Here is a 21,867-nt window from a genome sequence, read left to right as displayed (position 1 = left end):
GAATAGTATTAATTGCCTGTGTAAATGCAAGGAGTAAAGAATCTCTTAGCTGCATTAATCCTCCTTCTATCTTTTGTGGTATTATTTACCATGTATTTTATCGCATCATATTGGAAACTTTACAAGGCATTGCAGCTATGTATTCCTCTGTATTCACCTTTTCATTACTTCCAATGCCTTTCTGAGTTCCTGTACATCCTTATGGGACAATTTATTTCTTCCTGAGGAAATGCTTTAGTATCTGAATCAGTCAGGAAGCAGGTAGGAAATAGAAAGCCTATTAGTGACTGAAGCAGGAAGAATTTTCTATAAATATTTGTTCTCTACTAAAAGAGGGGAGAAAGGATATTAAGTGGTTCTGAAGTAGCAAACACAAAAAGTAACTCTGACCTCTAGGGCTGAGAGACCCAGTGAACTACGAAGGAACTAGGATCTTAGATGTGGTCCCCTGCTCATGCAAAGATTCTGATGTTTTTGGTAAGGGCAGAGCTACCATAAGAACATGCATATTATCAGGAGGAAAGACACTTGCTGGAGGTCATAAGTCTTGGTAGTGGAAAACTGTCTGGAGAACATGGCCTTAGTTGTTCTCCAGGAGTGTCCTGCAGAGCCACAGAAAACTACACTAGATGTTGGTCCCAACTGGTCCCTGTGGACCCCTGAAGGGAGTGCTGCTAGGTTTCCCAGATGCTACTGTTTGGGAATGTCATGTTGAAAAATAGCACACCTGGTACAGGAAGAAAGTGCCTTCCAACATTTATGGTTTACAGTGTATTTCAAGGTCACCCTTTTAAAGCTGGCAAAGGGGAATGTTTATGGTATCTAGTTCTAGTACCACAAAGAAAGAAGGGTGAATTAATTAGGAGATGAGAAGCATTTTTAAAAATGGGCACAGTTAACCTTTTTGACTCCAGTTTGCAAAAACAACCTTTGGATATTATGTATTTCCAAACTACAACTAAACAACTCTATAATTTCATTTAATAAAAAAAGTATTAGCCTTTATACAAGTGTGAAGTTCTTTCTAATTTCTATAGGAGAAAACATTCAATCAAGATGTTAGATCTGGAAAAAAGTCACTTGAGATCTTTTTTAGCCTTTGGTGACAGTTATTATATTCTGGTGGATAAAATTGTGAGCTTTGCCACCTACAGAATAAATTTAAATATTGAATCCCTCATTAATAGTGTGTGACTGTTTAAGCTATATGTGTTTCAGTTCATCCATAAAAGGGAGCTAGTAATAGTTCCTATTATACAGACATAGAATACACTACAAATTAAAATGTAACTTAAACACATACTTAAAACAATGCTTTGTATATGGGAAGTGCTCAGTGACATGGTATTATTGTTGTCATTATCACAAAAAGTTTTGTTATTACCCATAATATTTTCATTTAGACAATAGTAACACATTGTATTGATAATAGATAAGATATAGGCAATGGGGTGAAGAGTAAATGAAAAGTGGGTTAGTGGTAATGGAAAGAGTAGACAATACTATTACATGCTTGACTGAATAATGAGAAATAACTGGTTATGTTGTTAAGAGAACATGTTTTCATGTGTGAGTGTGTGTGTGCATGTACTTAACTTTGGACAAACTTTAATACATTTTTATTCTGGAGGTAAATGATGAAGGGAAGGAAAATGTTGAAAATAGAGAAGGGAAGAATAATCTATAACAAACAAGTTCTTGCAAACATATAAAACTAGTCAATCCAAATTATAGATGGATTTGTTTACACATGTGGAAGGAAGATGTTTTAATAAGGCTAAAGATAAACAGCAAAAATGTTGATATGTTTGATTGTACACAATTATATTATTAATTGCAACTGAGTATTGCTGAATATTCTCTTATACCAATTATTTCACTGATTATATATATTTAATTTATTCTTTAATTTAAACATTTATTTAGCCAATTATTAATTTATTCATCATTTCATTTATTTAACAAACACTTTCTGAGTACTTACTTTGTATCCAATACGGTATTAGCAAGTGTGGATATGAGACCCGTGATAGTTACTGGCTCTAAATTTATGAAGAAGCCAAACTAACTGGAAATAAACATATAAAAATAAAACTCTAAACTATGAAGAGAGTGTTAAGAAATAAATACAAAGTAGAGTAGATGCATAGGATGGATTTGGTGGGTTGGGAAGCAAGAGTGGAAAACCATGCTTCTTTCCTTGGTTTATAAACAGAAAATCCTGGATGTTTTTTGTTTATGTTTTAGTTTGAGAACAGAATTTGATTTTCTAACATTGTTTTGTATAATATTCAGTTAACTTTGTACCTTCACAAGCTGTTACAGAGAAAAGTAGAAAATTATATACAGAATAACGTGGTCTGATTCATCCAGAGAAACTTTGATTTTTCTCATAAATGGAGCTCTGTCTGAGGTTTGGATGTAATGCATGTTTTGCTAGTTAAGTAAAAGCATATTTTACCACTTCTGCCTTAAGAATTTTTTAAGAAGAAGAATATGATGCAGAGGCATTATTTAATGTGCTTTAGGGATCAATTTAAAAAAGATATCAAATTATTTTTTCTGGTTTAAAATAATCCATTATGATTATTTAATATGGCACAGATAAAGTTTATTTTTGTATAAATCTTAGGAAAACTGAAACTGAGTGGAAAATAATTCATTAATATGTTTAATTACTTTGATTATGTTGGCCATTTTAAATAAATTATAAATGCATATGAATAAAAGTGAGGAAATAAAATTCTCTAAAGATTTGTAAGATAGAAAATGTTTGGGAGTTTTAGCAATTTTTCCAGAAACATAATTTTTTAAGCAAATGATGCAAAATACTACTGGGGAATTATTATACTGAAATGTTGTCTGAATGCTATTAAAAGACAAAAATAAAATAGATGTGTTAACCAGGAAATAGTGCAAGCAATAATCCCAAGAATAAGAAATGTGATATGCAGAAAAATGTGATAATTAGGAGCAAGTCATTATAATGTTAAAATTGAAAATTGAATCATATTAAAGTTATTAAAGTCAAAAGTTATGGTTCCTTAGTAACATTAACCAAGTCATATATACTATTTTCTCTTCCTGTTTGGTTTATTTTGCCTCTGGTCTTCAGCCATTAGAGCAATGTGAATTAAAATTACATTGCTGTTTCTCAAAGATTGCTGTTTTGCTTCTTCATGAAAAAATGAGATTATAAAAATGTTTTTTTGGATGACATAGCCTTAAGTTTCTCAAACACATGTGTTCTAGGCGTACTATGTAGAAATAAAATCTGAAGGCAAACTTTCTCAACAGGCACGTCAGTATTTTACTTATATTTAGAATGTACAAAATTCCAGGAACTTCAGGCGAGAGACAGAAATAAGATGGGCTTATTCATTGTTTCCACATTGGAAAGAGTAAAATTGCTTTTTTTCGGCATTTTAACAGACAAAAAAAGCAAGCAGAGAAGAAAATAACCAATTTTCTTTCATTTCCCTCCTTGGGCTACTTTAACCTTAGTATAATACTAGATTTTTTAAATTTGTTTAATGATTTCTGAGGAGGAGAATAATTGTAATATTAATAGCACGCACAATAAAAAGTTGTTTACTTTCTCAGATGATAGAAACTTATGAAGGTAAAAATTAATTTTTATTATTCTTAGTAAATAAAAGTAAATAAAATACAATTTTAACCTTAAGTGTACCTGATGTGCTTTATGGACAGGCAAATGGTCACCCTTACATACAGTCTCTTCCTGTGATAGATGCTTTTCATGATTGTCCCATGTTGTATATCTAATGCAGAAACAGTGGTGGGCACATCTTATATTAGTAGATCTATTTTCTCCACATTCTCTGAATATAGTACTAAAGAGTCTTATCTCTCAATCTTATGTAGCAACAACAGAAAGGGAAAAAAGGAGAAATATGAATGGAATATGAGGGGAAAGGAAGAATTAGCAAAGAAAGAAAGGAGCCAGTGGCATTTTATTGGGCTTCTGGTTCCTCTAATGCCCTTATAGTTCCACAATGTTATATGTCAATTTTATTTCAATAAAAAAGACCAAAAAAAAAAAAAAAGGAAAAAAAAATTTCTTACATCAGAGAAACAGGCTATGTGTGGGTCAGGATAAATTTATCTGATGATATGATCAGTTCCAGCAAACACTGAATTATCTGGGAAATTATTATTTTTTATTGATTTCAGAGAGGAAGGGAGAGGGAGAGAGAGATAATGATGAGAGATAATCATTGATTGGCTATCTCCTACATGCTCCACCCTGTGGATCAAGCCCACAGCACAAACATATGTCCTGATGGGGAATCAAACCATGACCTCCTTGTTCATAGGTCAATGCTCAACTACTGAGCCACACCACCAGGACTCTGGGAAATCATTTTTTTTAAAGATTTTGAATCAGTTTATTTTTCAAATTGACCAGTAATTCATTGAAGTGATCCATTGAGTGAACCAGTGACATGACAATCACACAGGTAATGGAAAAATTAAAGTAAAAGAGCAATTGGCTGATTATCTTATGTATATGATGGTGATCATAGAACTTGAAGTTTAATGTGCTACTTCCTTCCCTGCATGACTTGCCAGACCCAACTGGTTATTTTCCTAATGGGTTGGCATAGCCATAGTCTGGCTCAAGTTTCAGTTAATAGTGAGTGAAGCAAGACCTATCCATTGAGTGCTTTAAAAGTTCTATTGTAAAAAGCTACAGATTTCAGAAAATATAAAGATTAAATGAATTAGACATGACCATTTCCTCAGTTATCATTCTGAAGGGTGATGAAACAAACAAGTGCTTATAAATAATTACCAAGGACAGTGAAAGGAAAAACTCAATAGAAGATAAATTTAGTTGAAATGTTACTAGTCATATAGCTACTTGGCAGCTAAATTAAGGAATTCAATCTAGAATAGTTCGGAGAGAAGATAATTAAGCGTATGCTTAGACATTTGTAAAGGAACACAATAAAAAAAATGAATGTGGAGAGCATTAGACTAACTGAAATAACCCAGTTTGAGAAAGACAAGCACCATATGATTTCACTCAAATATGGAACCTAACGGACAAAATAAACTAAGAAATATACTCATAAATAGAGAACAGACTGACAGATGTCAGAGGGAAGTGGGGTTATGGGGTTGGGTGAAATGGTGAAGGCATTACTAGTGAGCAAAAAACCAAAACACAAAAACAAATATGAAAAGAACTCAATGAAGATGTACCTCTTTTTCTTATTATAATCCCTGGTGTGATTTAAAGTTTAGTCTTCTTTTCTAAGGTAGCAGAAACCATTCTTTGATGTATAGTATGTCTAACCTGTAGTATAGTGCTTTGCACAAAATTGGGTCATAAGGTTTTTCAATTAAAAAGTAAAGGCAATTTTATTCTTCAAAAAATGAATGTAGGTGAGAATGAAAACATTATGAAAATGAAACACATTCTACTAGTTATAAAATATTTGACCTTGTTATGTGAGCCACATCTACAATATAAAATATACATGACATTTCTTTTTCAAATAAAATGACAGCTGGGTGATGCGAAAAAGTATAAATTGCTATAGAAATATTTGTATGAATTTATAACTGGAAAAAAAATGATAAATTGAAAAAATCCCACTAAACTAATTTATTCTTGGAACTTTGACCATACAATTAATTAGCCATTGAAAGAATTGCTTTCTGTCAAATGCTATTGGGTAATTAATTTTTTGCTTTACTTGTCTGTTTCCCAGAAGAACATTATTCTAAGGGTGTTAAGGCTTTCTTAAGCTGAAAGCTTTGTCACTATGAGTTCTATTCCCAGTTCTGAGTTCTACAGTAAATTATATTCATAATGATATGATGGCAGTGACTATATCTATTTTTTTCATTCATATGTTATCGTATCCTACCTAATAAAAGAGTGATATGCAAATTAACAATCACCAGAAATTCATTAAAGTGATCAAGCCATACCCACAAGCCATACCCACCAGTCACACGCACCAGCCAATCAGAGGAGTATGCAAATAAACCCAACCAAGATGACTATAGTCACAGAGAGCAGGAGGGAGGCTTGGATTTCCCAGGCAATGGAGGAAGCCAAGCTTTCAGCATACCCTTGCAGCCTAAACTTCCACTCGAGACTACAAAGTTTCAATTATAAAAGGTAAACAAATCCAAACAGAAATGGCTGACAGCCTTGGACCCAGCAGGACGCTTGGCTCTACTCTAGGCTACAAGGTTTCAATTGTAGAAGGTAAATAAATTCCAGATACCAGGGCCTCCGCTTGGGTCGCCAGGGGGCGTGGCTGGCCTGCAAACCACCAAAGGCCCCTAGCTCACCAAGGCAACCTCCACCCTGATCCAGGACACAATTCAGGGCAAACCAGCTGGCCCCCACCCATGCACCAGGCTTCTATCCAATAAAAGAGTATTATGCAGATTGACCAACACTCTAACACACAATATGGCTGCCCCCATGTAGTCAAAGATCCTGTCCCCATGTGGAGACAAGATGGCCACCATAAGATGGCCAGCAAGGGAGAGCAGTTGGAGGCGATCAACCCTGCAGGAGAGGGCGATTAGGGGTTACTGGGCAGAGGAGGGAAGTTGGGGCAAACAGGCTGGCAGGCTGGCATGGGAGTGGTTAGGGGTGTTCAGGCTGGCAGGCAAAACTTAGGGGCAATCAGGAAGGCAGTCAGGCAAGCAGTTGGGAGCCAGAATTCCTGGACTGTTTGAGGGATGTCTGACTGCCCATTTAGGCCCAATCCCACTGAGCAGTCGAACATCCCTCAAAGGGTCCTGGATTAGAGAGGGTGCCGGCTGGGCTGAGAGACTCCCCCCTTCCCCTCCTCAGTGCACAAATTTTGTGTACTGGGCCTCTAGTATAGTATTTAATCTATTGCATAAAAGATAATATTTTAATAAAGTGTAGTATCACACGAAGTAGAAATTTTATAAATTTATGTGATACTAGAGGCCCAGTGCACAAAATTGGTACATGGGTAGGGTCCCTAGGGTTGGTGATCAGGACCAACATGTGGGATGACTGGTGGGGCAATATGAGCCCCTGCTTACACCCACCTTGGCCTGGTGCCACCCACTCACCAGCCCTACCCCCTGCTGCTGGTCACCATCTGTGGAGTGACCAGTGGGGAGATTGGAGCCTGGCACAGCCCACTCATCTGTTCCACCATCCCGCTATCATCCTGTTCTTGTCAGTCAGGGCCCGTCAGGGCCAGCAGCACCTCCACTGCTGCCCATTGCCAGTGCTGCATTGCTGATGCCCTCCATGTTCCAGACATTTCCCTGGTAGTAAGCACATGTCTAACTCCTGGTTGGTCAAGCTTCCACCCATGGGGACAACTTGCATATTAGCCTTTTATTATATAGGATTTTTAATTATAAAATGTTTTCTGGGATACCACACAAATTACATTGGAGAGTGCCTGAAATATTAGATGTCCAGCAATGAACAGAGTACCACAAAAATAAATGAATAAAAAAATTCTTATCCCTATAAGACCTATTGTATTGCCAGTCATTCATTCAAGATGGAATGTGGAGAGTTTATAGTATTTGAATCTATAACCAAACTATATTTATATAAAGGATAGGGCAAAAATAGGTTATGAGTTGTTTGTACTAAAAATATAGTAATCCTACCTAATAATAGAGTAACATGCAAATTAACCTTCACTCTGCTACACCCACCAGCCATGCCCACCATCCAATCAGAGTGAGTATGCAAATTAACCCAACAAAGATGATGGTTAATTTGCATAAGTGGAAGGAGGGAGGAGTGAAGGTTGAAGATGGCATAGAAGGAAGAGGGAGGAAAAGTGGAAAGCAAGGCGGCTGCTGCTGCTGGAGGGAAAGCACTGGCATCACGTGTGGCTGTGGAGGTAGAGGCGGTGGCAGGAGACAGCAGGGGCAATGGGAGCTTCAGGTCAGGTGGGTGGGGCAAGGCATGCAGCGGCAGCATGCACGTGGCCCCAGAGGCGGAGGCAGTGGGCAAGGCGGGTTGGGGTGTATGGCAGAGGCTGTGGCAGTGAGTGCAGAGGTGGCTGCGGCAGACGTGGCGAGTTGGGCATGCGGGATGAGATGCACAGCAGTGGTGGTGGCAGTGCACGGCCTTAGAGATTGTGGCAGTGGTGGCTGTGCGGGTGGTGGGGCAGCTGGGATGGGCCCGCCTTGCCTTGCCCACCACAGTGGGAGAGGTGGGGGATCAGGAGAAGTGGCGGTGGTGGGAAGGAAGCCACCAGAAGTCTTGGAGGAATATTCCTGCAACAGATCACTAGTTAATAAATAATAATATAAAAATAAACTGTTTCACATATAATTGTTGGGGCTGGGGAAGGATGTGGGAGGTTGGCCAACTGGGGAGGGAACACGGGAGGGCTCCAGGGCATGCCTGGCCTGTCTAGCTCAGTCCCAATCTGCTGGACCTCAGCAGCAAGCAAACCCATTTGTCTGAGTGTCTGCCCCTTGGTTGTCAGTGCACATCATAGCAAGTGGTTTAGTGGCCTTAGCATATCATTAGCATATTACACTTTGATTTGTTGAATGGACAATCAGACACTTAACATAATAGGCTTTTATTATATAGGATATGCATAACCCATAAACACAAACAATAATATAATGAAGACAGTGGGTGGGGAGGGGTTTGGGGACATCTGTAATGCTGCCAAGAAATAGAAATATATTTCAAAATAAGTTCAAGCATATTTACATTTAATGTGTTCAGCTTACATTGTATTGTTTTTAAAATTAAGTTTTTACTAATTTTTAGAGAAAGAAAAAGAAAGAGGGATATATCGATAGGAATAGAAACATAGAGGAGAAACATCATTCGGATGCCTCCAGCACACCCTCTATTGGGGATCAAGCCTACAAACCTAGCATGTGCTCTGACTGGGAATTGAACCAGTGACCTCTTGGTTCATGGGTCAATGTTCAACCACTGACCCACACCAGCAGAACTATTACATATTGTTCAACAATGAAAATAGGTAGCACAGCTCTCACTCAGTGCCAGCTCACTAATTACCTTCATAACAATAACATCAAATTTTAATGTTGTTATTATTCCAGTTTTTAAAATACAGGGACATAATCAGAAAGAATAACATTCCCAAGGTCATACAACTAGTAAAAACAGAGTATATTCTAGAACTTAGGTGGTCTTGTCCCACATCTGAGTTCTTAGCCACCATGCTACCTTTCTCTAAATTATTTGAAAAAAATATGAAGACACAATGTGTGGTAAAAAATCATTTATTTTTTGGCAGTATTTATAACCATGCTATCTAATGTGATAACTGCTAGCCATATGTAACTATAGAGCATGTATAGTTCGCCCTACCTGAATTTATTGAATAGATGTGCTAGGACTGTAAAATACACCTTGAATTTTGAAGATGTACAATGGAAAAAGAACATAAGTAATACATCTCATTAATGTTTTTCATTGGTCACATGATAAAATTATAATTTGGGAAATATATGTTAAATAAAATGTTATTAATTTTAAAAATGGAAATGAAAATCTGAGTTACATTTATTTTTATTATACTAGTTAGGGATGTTTTCTGAAACTGGTTCTTGAAAATACTTTGCTGTAAGCATTTAATAAATTAGATTATGATCACTCTGCATATCCCCATTTGTACAAAAATAATGCTGCAAGGTTTACTTTTTAAACAATGTGGGGGGAAAAAGATTCAAGATGAAGAAAACAGCATGGCTGTTTCAATTTTTCTGCAGTGAAACAACATTAATTAAAAAATTAATTTAATTTTAAGAATTTATGAGAGCTAATTTAGATTTATGAAACTTGAATCAACCACTATAGTTTTCAATTAGGAATTTTACCTTCAACCCATTAGAATCATTGATCCCTCTGGATTCACAAGTAAAAAAGAGTTGTACCTGACTTAAATTAGCTTTCTATTTTCTCTGAAAATAACAAAAGTAAGAATGTAGTGCTCAAATAAAACTGACCCCATGAAAATCTCATAAGGTTTATCAGGAGACATTCTTAGCCACTTTCAACAGTATTCAACAGCCCTTGTACAGGTCCTTTTATATAATAATCAATAGATGCATAGAGAATTGATACCAATTCACTTATTTCAAGCCAGCCAGAAAAACAGATCAATAAATCACCAACTTTTCTTTGCTTCTTCTTTCAACTTTAGCAAAACAATTATTCTAACAACTAAGCCAGCAGCCCCTATTGTGATAAAATTGTTTCTGAGGTCAGAATGTTCTGAGATTGAGAAAAACCCCAGAGTTCATTTATTTATTTTCAAGTAAGAAGTGAGACAATATTTTAACTGATATTCTTGCACTCTCTGCTAACACTGAATACCAGGATATCATGCACATATCCATCAAAAATAATCATGATAATTACCAAGGGAAAATAAGTTATCTGTGTCACTTATGTCTTCTGTCAAATATACTATAATAGTAACAGAATCCCTTTATGTCTATTGTCTATAATCTAGATAAATTAATGTATTTTACTATAATAACCAGTCATAATTACTTTTCATAGCTTTTGAATCTAGTATAATAGTATGGGATTTTTTTTTCTGAAATAGAGGTACTACAAATAAATAAGATATACCTTGTTTTCAATAAATATTTAATTGTATTAAAAAGCCATTTCATTTATATGAGGTTCTCTTACTATAATTTTAAAAGATGATGCCTGCTTAAATGATCTCTAGTTTTTTTCTCCTTTTAATAAACTATTTCTGTAAATAAGTAAATTCAGATTATATTGTAGTACAATTCAGTTAATTCTTGGTCTGTTGATCAAAATTTCTAGATTAAATGAAGTGATATTTGTTCACTCTTTTGGAAGAAGACATAAAAATGATACTGTGCTCACTTTGGCAGCACATATACTAAAATTAGGCAATGTAGATAAGATTAGCATGGCACCTATATAAGGCTGACATGCAAATCCATGAAATGTGCCATATTTTATGAAAATAAAAGAATAGAATAATTATTAAATTGGCAAGAGAGACAAAACCTGGTTAACAAAAAACAAAAACAAAAATCACATATTGGAAATAAGAATCTATGTGGCCTTCTCATCAAAATCACTATTGAAAAGTACCATATTCATAATCAATAATGAATTTCTTATGGTGAAAGGAAAATATAGATAACAAAAAATGATTTACAAAGGGCTAGAAGTTATAGTAAACAAGTTCAATACTCATTAAAGGTGTGATGAGTCTAAAAGAACAAACACAGTCTTAAGGTGTACTTGTGACTTTGCAATAGCTGGTTTAATGTAAACAATAGAGCCTTTATTCTCTATGCAAAAGAGATAATTTCCAAAGACCATTTATCTTATAGAGTGCCAGTCTTCCGAACTTAAAAGAACTGGAGGAAATTAAAATAACCAGAGTAGTAGGTGGTAAATATCATAAGAAATACAGACATGGTTATAGATTTTAGTGCAACATCCTGCCAGACTTTTTATTTGTTCACATTTTTCTTAAATGAAATACTTTAGTTTGTGGAGTAGTTAATAACAATTTTCAAGATGAAATGCTATAACATCCCATTAGCAATGTTTAAAGAAAAGTTATGCAAGCAAAATATGGACTAGAAGACCAATGAGATTCATCCAAATCAGATAAAAATCGAGGCTGAAGATAAATGTTTATGAATCTAGTATGATGAAAGAAAATTGTCCTCCATCTGAGTATTGTGTAGTGCAAAACATTCATTTTTTAAATGCAATATCCAGGTCACTTAGGAATATGGGCTGAGTTAGAACACAAAATATTCATTGAACTCATCAAAATAAGAGACATGGTTATGACCGCTCCTCTACTCATTCCATGAAGCATATTTAGTTGAAGTGAGAATAGCTATACCTCTCTTACTCATTTGTCAATAATATCATCCCTTTACTTTTTTGGGTGTAGTTAATTGATGTCATAAGAGAAGAAGAAGGAGAAAAAAAAAGAGTTTCTATTATTCTCAAGGTCTAGATATCTTCCTAGTATTTTCCCTGACTCAAATTAATATAAATAATCCTAGTCACCTAGTGGGCAAAATTAAAAGATTTTACTTAACTAAAGAAAGGCTTTGGGTTGTTTTTCCATTTTAGGGGAATCCTAGCGTATATTTATTTCCCTGTGCTTCTGCCTGAATATTTTCCTAGAGTTAAAAATATACCAAGTTATTTGCTTAAGTTCCCAATTGTGAGAAAAAGGTTATGTATATGAATATGTGACCTATTTATAATTGGAAGTAGTCTCCTATGATTTAGTCTCTCTTGCAATTACTGATGTAATAAAACAAGTCTTTACAGGAATGTTGTGATGTTGTCCTAAGTTTCAAAACAAACTTGCAAATAATGTCTCTGATTATCTTTGTGGCAATAATGTTGATAAAATTCTATTTTTGTCCAAAGATGCAAGCCTATTTTTGTGTGTATTCATTTCTTTGTTGTTGATATTTTACATATAAAAATGGCCTGGATGTTTTTTATTTCTCTGATTTTAGTTTTCTTGATAACTTCACATTAAGCAAATAAATTGGTTTAATGCAAAGTAATATTATTACAGGAACTGTTCCAAGAATGTCTGTGAAATTGCATTTTAATACCCATTAGATATGGTTCTTCTTCTTCTCTATAAACCTCTTTCCATTATTGAAGATGTAATTCTGTAGCATTAAACAAAGGACATATTTAAAATAAAGCCTGATTTTCGGTCACAGAGCTACAGCTACCTCAAATAAATACCAGAGTCCAACTAAAGAGACATGAACTCTTCAGCTTGACCGACTGACAATTTAAATTATGTCCTTCCTATTTTGAAAGTTTCACTAGGGAACATAAGACTTGAGTTGAAAAATGTGGGAATGTGGATTGGAGTGGCTGACAGTGTTAGGGAGACGGGGAGAAGAGTTGGCCTCCAGGAGATAGAAGGGATGGATAGATCAGTTACTAGGGAAACCCTTTCCCTGATGTCTGCATGGGAGGAATAGAAGCAAAAATGGGGAAGGTTGTGTTGCTATGGAAAGTATAATAGCATGACACAGAATCACTGTCTCAGCAACCCAATAGAGAAGGACCTTGCCTTAGGAACCTTGGCATGGGCCCAGCTCCAGAGAGGTTCCATCAATTAACAAGAGCTTGGATGGTGACTAAGAAGCAGATGGCCCCAAAGTGGCTTCAGGGAGAACCTAGTTTATGAATCCTTTTAGCAATTTTGTTTAAATACATACATTGAGAAGCAGGAGGTGCAGCGCTATCACAATACAGACCTATCGGCACATGACATTTATCTCCAGGAAAGAATGAATTTTAATTATCTAATATGATAGCTGCACAGGCAGACTACATATTTATATAATTGGAGCAAGGGAGAGGGCCCCCATATTCAGTAATTATAAACATTCTTATTTAATTAGATGGTCTTCCTATGGCTCAGTTTTCTCTGCTCCAAAACAGCATTTTCACTGTGATGGCTAATGTGCCAGCTGAAATGAGAAATGTGAGTTAAAGGCAGATGGCATTTATCAAAAATGTATTCCTAGTGGCATAGAGGTTCTGGAAGGAAAATATATTCAATTTAGTACACAAGAATTAAGATTTACCTGATTTAATATTATCTACTTGCAACTGGGTAAATGGTAATTTCTTAGGGAAAAGTTATTTAGCATGTACCAAAGAGAAAGTTAGCAACTACCTATAAAAACTAAATTTCAAAAGCCTGGAGGGGGAGACTTTCTCAAACTTGAAGGAACAACAAGGGCACACTTGGTTGAGTAATTAAAATGTTTTATCCAAGTGCCCTGATCTCCACATGAAATATCTGAAAGAAACAGTACATTAACCTGGGAGAGAAAATTGCATAAATTTTAAGGCTCATGCAAAATATGGCATAGCATCAAATAGATGTTTTCAGATGTATAGATGCTCATCTAAGAAGTCCTTTAAAATGGGGTTGGAAATTATAGAATTATTTTAAGAAAGGTATATTTCTATAAAATGGTTTAAATGAAACCTTGGGAACATTGCCCTGCAAGGGTATATGAGGCTGTATCAATGTCTCAGTGAGTGGCTGCCTGTTTAGAAGCAATTGGGTAAACATTTGGTAATATAGATCTGCATGTTTATTACTGAACACAAAACAGGAGAAATGCTCAAGATGTGCATGTTGGTGTTGAAAACACTGAAACAAAACAGCTAGCAGGGAAGAGGAGACTGTCACTAACACCAGAATATTGGAACTTCTCACCCCCCAGCAAAAATGTCAACAGAGTTGTCTTTAGCTTCATGCAATGAAAAACATGTGGGTTTCTAATGAGCATAGGCCTGGACATCAATTCTATGGGAGGGCGGGAAGAAAGTGGGAGTTGCATTGCAAGGCTATGCCCCAATAAATAGTGACATGAAGAGAATAAAAAGGGAAGTATAAGATTGTTCTACTTAGGGAGGTGTAGGAAAATCAAATGAGGATTTTTAAACTAAAGGAAGAGAGAGGCAAGGGGGAAATAAATTGGACAAGAAAAACAAGATAGAGTTTCTGTTCCTATGTAAGGCTTGGTTTTATAATCTTATTGGTTGTAATTCACAGATAAGTGGGTTCTTTGTCAAGACTTAAAGGGCCAGGGCCAGAAGGACAAATTTCCACTTGTAAAACTTAGTTCTAGTGTCAAATTGTATAAAATTACAGAACTATCCAATGATCATGTCAAGGTAGATTATTCAATGTAATAGTACACCTAGTGTTAAACATGAATAATTCAGGGACATACGTCTGGCACATATATCAGCAGTTTTCTTCTCTGCTTTATAGTTGCTCAGTGATTACTCCCAATGTCCCTGATTTATGTAGGTGCACAGTTTTCACAGAATTTCAGTGTTATGGTCCAGTTGCCTTAAGATAATGAAAACATTATAACTCTGCCATATAGGGTGTTGATTTTACTACTAGGTTGGATTTTGTCAACCTCTCTTCTACCTTCAAAGTACACAGCCACTGATTCAGGAGAAAAACGTCCTACTGGAACCCAGGGCAATACCACCTGCCAGACAAGATATTGGGATCTCAGAGAATGGAGGAATAAAGGCTCCCTATCACCTGGAAGAACAGTGAATAAGTTGAAGACACGTGCCATTTCTGAATTTAAATCTGTAGCCCCGTATATTCTTTAGATCAGTGCTACTTGTAGTCTCAGATAAACACCCAAATGTCAATGGTTTAAAACATATAAAACTCATTTCTTGTTCTAACAAAGTCTAAAATTTATAGCTATGTGCCAGAAGTGGCTTATATCAGATTACAAGAGTCAACTAGCAAATTTTTGTGAATTGTGTGAGCCAATTGTTAGTCGCAGTCACTGTTAAATAATTACACACTTACAATTAAATAAATTCTATTGAAAACAATGCAACAATGACCATAACTCATCCCAGCCTAAAACTTTTATTACATTGTGCTATTAACTATGCTCTAGATGTTAACTTCTATTATATGTGTATGCTAAAGATTCCATCATATGATGTGTAGTTGCACATTTCATTATAACTCTTTTCTAACTCTGTGTTCAGTACTGAGACCTACAAACATACTAGTACAATTGGTCTGATGTAAAAGTCATTTAAAGTTACACACTTACCAAATACTTTGTCACCACATAATATGGAACTCCATCTTTCCATCCTCCAATATCACTTTGTGTATAATCTACATACACCCCAACAATCAAGTCAATTTATAATTTAATTTTCAGTTAGCAACATCACATTCTTTTTGATTCCCATATTAGTTAGAATAACACCAGCTACAGTAATAAATATACCACAGAACATCAGTGTCTTCATACAGTTCCTGCTCCTGTAATTTCATAAGTTGCCATTACTAATCAATAAGTCCTTTTCCCCAAAATGACTCATTTCATATTGGGGCTCAACTATCTTTGATATTTGGTTTCCAAACGTTCCCCAGAGATCATTTTCCATCATAGCCAGCCAGAGTGGAAAAAAGCAATGGTGATTACATGCCAAGAGTCTATAATGCTGGCCTAGGATGTCACACATCACTTTTGCTATCTTTCTATTGACTAAAATTTAGGAACATGTCAAATTTAACTTTAAGAGATTATGGGAAATAAAGACTGTGTGCGTAGTTAGAAGAAAACACAGTTCTGATGAAAAGCTAGCGAATGTCTGCACCCTTAAATGTGTAAATGCAGTCACTGGTATTCAGTCTGTAGCTACAATCTTTCAAACATATCTCATTGTATGCTCATCAAGCCAATTGAAATAGGCATGGCGTGGCATAAAGACAATCCTCATTGAAGTTAAGTCCAGGAGCTGAAATGATTAGCAACAAAGTTTAACTGACAGAAGCAAAAGTGCCTTGGCTGTGTTCATAAACTTACTATTTAGTGAAAGTATTATCTACTCTGCCTCAGTTTATCACCCCCCTCCTTAGCCAAAGATGATGGGGATAATCTTAGTATATCCATTGACATCAACAGCTCTGCTTGGATAATGACCATCCTGTATATCTCTGGCTAAAATTATTCAGTGTGGTTCTGCAGGACAAGCTCTCAGTACCCTAGGCAATGTGGGGAGAAATAACTCAGGAAGAACAATGTAAGTGTAATTTTTTCCCCCCAGTCTTCAATTTTAAAATATTTGGAAACGGTTATTATATCTTAAATCTATATTTTATATACACTAAGCAATTATAGGTCCTTTACCAGTCTCTTATGACACCAGTTCCTAACCCTTTACCTTCTTCAATCACTTCTGAAAATATGGTACCTAGAAAAAAATTTGCTAGGTACCAAGTGTGCTCTGAACTGCTCAGGAATGCTTCCCATGGAATTTGCAAGTTCCTTTTTTCCCCCCTTAATTGATTAAGGTATTACATCCTATCCCCCAATTGCCCCCTTATCCTCACTCATGCCTTCCCCACACCCTCCGGCATCTGTGTCCATTGGTTGGGTTTATATGCATGCATACAAGTCCTTTGGATGATCTCTCCCTTTTACCCCCACCTCCCCTACCTTCCATCTGAGGTTTGACAGTCTCATCAATGCTTCTCCATCTCAGGATCTGTTTTTGTTCATCCGTTTATATTGTTTGTCTTATCTTAGTGTGGTTGCTCATGAAACACCATTGCTCTTTCTCTTTATCTTATTATTATTTCAACATGAAACCTCCCTTTTCATTATATATTTTGCAGCTAACATTGTCTCCTCCTTACCACTAGCTTTACAACATCTTATCAGTAATGAGCTTTATTCTAACTCAGTTAAATTAGCTTCTGTTGTTTCTAGGTTTGTATTTCAATCTCAGATTCCCTATCATAAATACTTCAGGTAATTCCAGTTGTCCACAGCAATAATTATGTAATTGGTTTTTAACCACTCAGTTAACCATAATTGTAACTAACCACAGCCTCTTACTTATAAGGTGCAAGAAAAGAATGTTTCTTTAATCTTTAGTAACATCAGCGTATCTGACTATGAATAACAGTATATTTAAAGATAGAGAGGACTTCCTGATTTAATGCTTGATTCAATTTCCTCTCAAGACCCAGGAGGGAGTTATTTAAGAGATCCCAATTAGGAATGATTTGAATTAATTGGAGCAACATAATGTACACACTGCATTGCATTCTCAATTAAGTTTAGAAAGAGAAGATATTCTGCTGACAGCATGTCTTTATTGGACTAATAGTCATTATTTACGTATCATAAATTCTTTATCTAATGTCAAGTATTTTGTTTCTTCTGAACACAAATATGCATTGCTAAGAAGCAAAAGTACCAATGAATAATAGATTGGTTTGGTAAATAGGAATAAGGTTGGAATGTAAATTAATGAATCATTAAGTACCAAAAGCTTCACCTCTATATGTATCCATGTATCTATGTGAATGGGACATATTTGAGTGGGATGTCAACATTTTGTATGAATCCAGTGACCTTCTGAGCTCACTTTGATCTAAAATAAAAGCCAAATTTGTTGGGTCTTAATTGCTCAGTTTGATGCTGAAGTTAAAATGTATAATGGAAAATGCAGAGATTCTTACTGTGTTTAGAGTATTCATAAAATAAAATTATTCTCAAAGGGAAAATGCTTTTATAATGACATTTTAGGATGGCAAATATTCTTTTAGTAATATAATCACTTGTTCTATGTCCTTCAATATTAGCTTCAAAGTATTATAATATTTTTACAAGACTTTTTTAATTGTGTTCAGGATCATGTTCACTGTATAATTTCTCTAGTGTTTTATGTACTATAAACAAATATAGGATTTGAATTCATAACACCCATAGCTAATTTTACCTATGTGGCACTGAATAGGCCATTTAGCCTGTGAAAATTTCATTTTATTCATTTGTAAAGTTAACATCTTTGTAATCAAGTGATAGTTGTTGGGAGGGATGGAAGCAAGAAGAGAGAGAGAGAGAGAGAGAGAGGAGATTGTTGTTTGATTTTGGAGCAAAATTAATTCTTCAATGAGCTGTTCCTTGAACGAAAGCCATATTCTCGCTGATACCTAAAAATATTGATTGAATTCATTAAAATTGTCTTTTTAAAAGAAATTGTTTTTTTAAAAAAAACATACCTCAAGTGCCAAATTACCATTTTCACTGACTCTCCTTTCAGTTCACCAGCTGACCAGATGTAGTTGTCAGACTTCATTGAAGCTGAGTACAGAGTCTTATTTCCAAGAGCAGATGAAGCCTTCCTGTATCCCATAAGTTATTAGTTTCATTACAAGTAGTTTTGTGAGGCAAGCACCCAGATAATGAAGTCTAATTCCCTATGTATTAAAAACTAGAAGCAAAAAAAAAAAAAAAAAAAAAAAAAGAAGAAGAAGCAATAAGATATTGGTGATGCTAGGTAAAGAAATTCTGAATATAGCACATTTATTCTGTTAAATTACTCATGAGCACATGTGGACATGGTTATGGGCCAGGAGAGCCCAGGGAAGTTTCCTCCTGAGGGAGCTGGGGGATGTAGGGATTCATAAGCAGAGTCTGTAATCTGAAAGCCTATTAAGTAAAACTCTGTGGGTGATCTCATTTCCAGATAAAGTTAAACTAATACAAGTCAAAACTTGTCAATCAAGACACGTGAAGAAAATATTCAATTATCACTAATAAGAATTCACTTAATATTTTTAACCAACAAAACTATCAAAAGAGAATGCTCTTTGTAGTGTGGCCAAAATTGCATGTATTTTTACCACATGAATAATATATGTGTATACTATAGATGCCTATATTCTAAAGGAGAAAAAATATAACTGCAAATTTATAATATCAGGAAGCATTATAAGATAATCAATCATCAATTTCCTAGAAGTATTCAATATCAGTTGTTTCGGGGACTGTCCTATGTTATAATTTGCACATCATTGCTATTTCAAACCATTAAAGGTGGTTTATAACCAGTGGGAAAATGTCTTACGATCTCTCATTGCTACAATTCACAACTCGTTTGTTGGACTCCTAACCACCCTCAGCTTTGCCTTGGGCCATTAACTAACAAACCAATCATTAACTGGTAGTAATGACCATTTTTCCCAGGAATTATTGCTTAATTGAACTCTTGTGCAGGACCCATTATTTTCTGAGATGTCAAAATAACTATGTATTACTACATTTTCCTGTAATATAAGCACCTCCTGAAATAAACAATATGAGTGTCAGAGAATTAAATTGTTCACTGTATACTCTATTTAAAATACATTACTTTAATGAACAATTTTGATGTTTCAAAGGAACTTTCACATTTTTTTTTCATTCTCCTGAGCATATCCATCATGTAACTTAGATGCAGAATTAATGTGTATTTCTCTTCAGTAATATACACAATGTTGAGACATTTATATTAGTAAACTGTGTTATATGTTCATCTGGGTAAGGCACATTTGATTATTAGCATTCTGCTCCTGAGAAACAAGGCATGGTTGCTTGCCTGTTGCCATGGAAATAAATTAGGAAGGATAACTCGCCTACTTATCAATTTTATTAATTCAATCAGCCTACCTGCTTAACCCATAAGTAACTATAGCCCATTTAAACTAAGTCAATAAAGTACTGTAACTCTAGGGGTGCCAGTTAAAGTAAATAGGACAGAAAATTACTGAAATAAAAAGTCTGAATTATCTGTCATAGTTCTGATGTGCCCCATCAATATTACAGGACCCATCAATATTACAGGATAAAGAATGTAGCCATTTGAAAGCTCTTTAACAGTGGAATTGCCATCAGCTAATATTTTTTGAAAGGAGGAGAGGCAACTAAGACAAGTCAAAGGGGATATAATAAAACACAATTGCCCTCCTATTGTGTTGAAACCATTTATAGATATACTAGGGGCCCACTGCACAAATTCGTGCACTGTGGGCTGCAAAGCTGTGGTGGACACAGGGGCAGGTCTAGGCCCATCTTCTGTGCCTCTGCATGTCCCCTCCTGCCCTGCTCCCAGTCCCCTGTCTGCTGGTAGCTCTGATCCCACCGCCTCCACCACTCCCATGTGCTGATGCTGAAGATGCTGGCCCTGCTCACACCCACTGACAGAAGCCAAGTGACTGGGACCAGCGCTGGGCACCAGCAGCAGGCGCAAGTGGCAGGTCAGGTGCAGGCTGAGAGTGGGAGTGCTGGGTGGGACCACTGCACAAAGCAGCAAAAATTTGTCAACAACCAGCAGAGGCTCGCCCCAATGACACGACTGGTGCCCTGTCTTGATCTAGCACCCCTGTTCACTTGCTCCACCATCCCATTGCAACTGACACTCACCATGTTCTGCACAGACACCCTGGTGGTCAGAACATGTCATAATGACCAGTTGTTTGGTTGTTCCGCCATTCAGTCTATTTGCATATTAGAGTTATATATACATATTTCAAACTAAGGAATGTCAATCTAATGTTACCCAAATACAGGTGAACGATACAGAATATATTTATTAAATTGAGCACTAAAATGTAAACTCTAGAAATTCAGAATTTGCAATTATTTGACCTATGCTAGAATGAAGTTCTAAGAAGAAATAAACCTTAGTAAGCCAATCAATAGCAAGTTACAAGGTCAAGAAGATAGTTAACCAGGAAGATATACTCATTTTTAATGACTCCAGATTTATATATTAAAGCAGGTTCATATGGCTTAAAAATAATTGGCATTTTCTCCCTCTAATTCTGACTTAATCCCCAATGCCTATAAATGACTGTGATTTTATAAAATAAATTATGTCAAGGAAATTAAGAGCTCATACACATACACTTATCTTCCAAGGTGAAAAAAATAATCACTTGAGTATCAATCTCAAGCATCTAAAAAGTTTAAGGAAATAATTTCCCCATAACAAAAAATATAATATTTGAAAAATAATATTTAATTTTGTTTCATTATGGCAATGATATTTAATATGAGAATTACCCTCTTAAAGTTTTAAGTGCATATGGCATATGGTTAGAAAACACAGGTGAAGAAATGTACATTTAGTACATTATGGTTGACTATAGATAGATACAATGCTATAGAGCAGATATCAGTAGCTGTTCATCTTGCTTAACTGAAACTTCATTCCCATTGATTATAATCTTCTCAGCATTCCTTGGCAACTTCAGTGTTTTTGTTTTTGTTTTAATCTTCAAATATATTTGGTGGCTCAGAGGTCAATATTCAGAAAAGCTAAATTTTAATGACTAATCATGTTAGCAACAGATTAATAATAAAAAATAGAATTAAGCCAAGTCATTTATTCAAATTTTGCCACCCAAGAAACCCAAGCCCCAAATTTGTTTCTGTCACAATTCATAGTCAATGGTGTTATAACATCTCATGAAT

The 21,867-nt window shown here is 35.5% G+C and overlaps 1 non-coding gene across 1 annotated transcript; it reads left to right on the top strand.

The window, feature by feature from the left end:
* Positions 1-10,886: 10,886 nt before the first annotated feature.
* Positions 10,887-10,992, top strand: LOC118706199. Its single transcript, XR_004983934.1, has one exon. It is a non-coding gene; the product is annotated as a U6 spliceosomal RNA (small nuclear RNA).
* Positions 10,993-21,867: the final 10,875 nt, after the last annotated feature.

This window comes from Pipistrellus kuhlii, unplaced genomic scaffold, assembly GCF_014108245.1.
Source record: "Pipistrellus kuhlii isolate mPipKuh1 unplaced genomic scaffold, mPipKuh1.p scaffold_m20_p_5, whole genome shotgun sequence".
Taxonomy (NCBI): Eukaryota; Metazoa; Chordata; class Mammalia; order Chiroptera; family Vespertilionidae; genus Pipistrellus; species Pipistrellus kuhlii.
This window is presented reverse-complemented; position numbering and strand designations above follow the sequence as displayed.